The 3,110-nt window shown below is 33.2% G+C and overlaps 1 long non-coding RNA gene across 2 annotated transcripts in view; it reads left to right on the top strand.

Moving 5' to 3' along the window:
- LOC111399547 overlaps positions 1–1,154 on the top strand; it is a 4,155-nt gene extending 3,001 nt beyond the window's left edge. Inside the window, exons 2-5 of one of the 2 annotated variants that reach the window (XR_002703737.1) lie at positions 182–246; positions 324–414; positions 631–819; positions 921–1,154. This is a non-coding gene — a long non-coding RNA (uncharacterized LOC111399547). Of the gene's footprint in view, positions 1–85; positions 247–323; positions 415–630; positions 820–920 lie in introns of those variants that run through there. The other variant, XR_002703736.1, reaches the window with a different exon arrangement.
- The last annotated feature ends 1,956 nt before the right edge of the window (positions 1,155–3,110 follow it).

Raw genomic sequence — 3,110 nt, 5'->3', positions numbered from 1 at the left:
ATAATTTTTCTTATGTTCTACATGTTATTGTGTATGTGAACGTTAATTTTCTATATAATCAAATTTCTCTGGTCGTTTTTCCTTTACCTTTTGCATTAACTCCTTGAAACGATTTCTGAAGTCGGTTTTATTCAAAAGATCTTTTCTTGATGTTTGATTCGTAAGTTAAACCTTCCTACAGATTATAAAGATGTCGTTTACAAGGAAAGCTATCCTTAGAAGAACTCAGAAGAAGTGCACATCATCGTGAGTTATTTTTCTCTTCCTTTTACTGACTCTTTCTTTTAGCCTTTTTTATTCTGATATAAAGTTTACTATGCCAGACATTTAAGAAGAAAATTTGGGCTTCTTGTAAGGCACAAGAATTGTATGAAGCGCGCACAAGCCTATCTCCAAAATTTGCAGACTATGCTTGTAAGTTTAATTTTGACACAAGTAATCTGTTTACTCTCGTTTCTCTGTTTTTAATGTCCTTCCAATGGTCAATTTAATATCTGAAAGGGCAGTATTTATACAGTTGATAAATCAGAGGGGGCATTGTGGGAAAGAGTGATAATTTGGTGGGGTGGAATGGATTGTATTCTGAAAATTAAAGAGAACCTCATAGGGGATTCATTATATCTAATGCAGAAATTTCTAAAGCTAAATGCCTACCTGGATGAGCTAAATGACAAGACTGACGTGATACTTGCCGAGATGCGAGAGATAAAAGCCGAACAATAAGAGTTGAACGCTGAAGAGGAAGAGGTAATTGCCGAACTGGAAACCACGGAAAGCGAAATAAAAGAATTAGAAAAAACATTTGAAGATATGTTGCAGGTACCATTTCGACCATGTATTTGATAGTGGATGGATGAATTGAGGTTTCAACTTTTAGTTTTCATTCATATTTTTATACTACAATTTTTATGTCATTACAGAAACACATGGAAGAGGCAATTGCTAGTGACCTGATGAATTTACCTGAGGATAGAGCCCTTACAGAAACTAAAGAAAATGGCAGCTCTTAGACATTGAATAGACATCATGGTTGGAGCAAATCGATACACACACACATATGAACATTACATTTGCTTGTGCAATTTAACGATTGGAATTATAGGAGCAAGGAATAATTTGGTATGAAATATTATCTTGCGTGATTTGAACTGTTATTTTTATCTTTGTTATTTGTTTTTTCTAGTGCTCTGAAGTGTTATTCTTCAACAATACTTATTAATTATTCATTCATAACCTTCCCTTAAGAGTTCTATACAAAACTGTACCTAATGGCCATTATTTCTCCTTTAACTCCTGTTCTTGTACTCCTTGAAAACCATCAACTAACCCCTAAAAATTCCAACACTCTAATCGCTTGAAACTACAGTTTTCCTAATACTCTTTCTGGTGTATAATCTCAAGGAAACAGCTTTTTTGCTTTCATGCATGTCGAATTTTCTAATTAGTATTTGAACCGATGTTTTGCGAATTTAACTCTTCATCTGGTGAAATGGAGTTAAAATGATTCTGTTGTGGCTTCTATATGTTTCCAAGTAAACTGGGATACAGAATTTGGTTATAATAATATGCATGCTTTGTTTACTTGTTTTAGGTTAGTGAAAATAATTTGACAATAACCTTAATTCTTGAGTTAATTATACATCTGCGAGGGTGTAACTATTTGGAAATTTCAATGACAATTTGGTGCTTTCTTTTGAAAGCTTGCAGAATTTGTTGCACATGCGCATTAGAATCATGTGGTCTCACCCTGGACGCATATGGATTATCCCAAATGGATAGGATCTACATGGCCCTATCACAGTAGCATAAGCATATTATTGTTTCTGCATATTAAATTTAGCGTTATAAAATAATTATACTCTAACAATATTGCGCGGCTATACATTGTAAATTAATATAGTTGAAGCAAAAATACTTCAATTTTTCAATCAATTTGCAGAAAAATTGTAGTCAGAAAATCTTGTACTATTTGAAAATCAAAGCCATTTTTTAATTCCTCAAAACTATTAATTTGATTTTTATATTGTATCTCAATTGTGATTTTCCCTATGTCATAATGCTCATCTCTTTTGGCCACCAACAATGAATAGCTTGTTAAGATTTGGGGTCCATCTCAATAAGGTCAACATTTATTAAGAGGAGTGTCCCAATCCTTTATATATTGGTCATTGTTTCGGTATTTTACCGATGTGGGATTATATTCCCTTAACATGCCCCCACAAGATGGTGGCTCGTTTGAGCAGATCAATCTTGAAATCCGTATGCTCATTTTTAGAGACTTAATCGGATCGAATCGCTCGTTGGAGCTTAATGGGCTCTGATACCATGTTAAGACTTGGGGTCCATCTCAATAAGGTCAACCTTTATTAAGAGGAGTGTCCCAATCCTTTATATATTGGTCATTGTTTCGGTATTTTACCGATGTGGGATTATATTCCCTTAACATAGCTCTCATCCTCTCTAAGTTGAAGCTACATCCAAACAAAATTGTAAGAAAAAGCAAAATACAAACAAATCTAAACAAAATACAGTAGCTTTTCAATATTATAGATCCTTCAAAACTCCGCTAAAATTTATATCTCTCAAAAGCTTCTTTAACAAAGCAGAACCCTCATCTTTGCCACTAACAAGAAGTGACGAATTAGGATCAACCATTAGCGCTCGACTCTTTAAACTGAACTCAGAAGGCAGTGACCACATATGTGAAATTTTATCCTTTTATGTGATCTTAAAAAATAAAATAAAATAATAATAATAATAATAATTGATAGTAAAAAAATTGGTGGGTCACATGACCAACCATGCCCCAACCCCGATTTGAAAGTGCTGAAGGATAAAACAATAGCTTGCATTCTTCCTATATGGTGCTTGATTATTGCACAACAAAATTGTTTTTGATTGTATAAAGCTAAATGTAATTATGTAAAGTGAAATACTAAAAATCACTTCATTCGACAGAAATACCAAAAATTGCTTCTTCATTCAATAGAAAACTATAAGTCACTAAATTTTTTTCTTGTATATTTAGACACTTTAGCATGCACAATCATCTCACTAGAGCATTTCGCCACATAGTCGGTCACCGGAAAAGAAAAACATAAAAATTAATC

This window comes from Olea europaea, chromosome 9 (assembly GCF_002742605.1).
Source record: "Olea europaea var. sylvestris chromosome 9, O_europaea_v1, whole genome shotgun sequence".
Classification (NCBI taxonomy): domain Eukaryota; kingdom Viridiplantae; phylum Streptophyta; class Magnoliopsida; order Lamiales; family Oleaceae; genus Olea; species Olea europaea.
The sequence above is the reverse complement of the archived record's forward strand: the minus strand, read 5'-3'. Positions and strand labels throughout refer to the sequence as shown.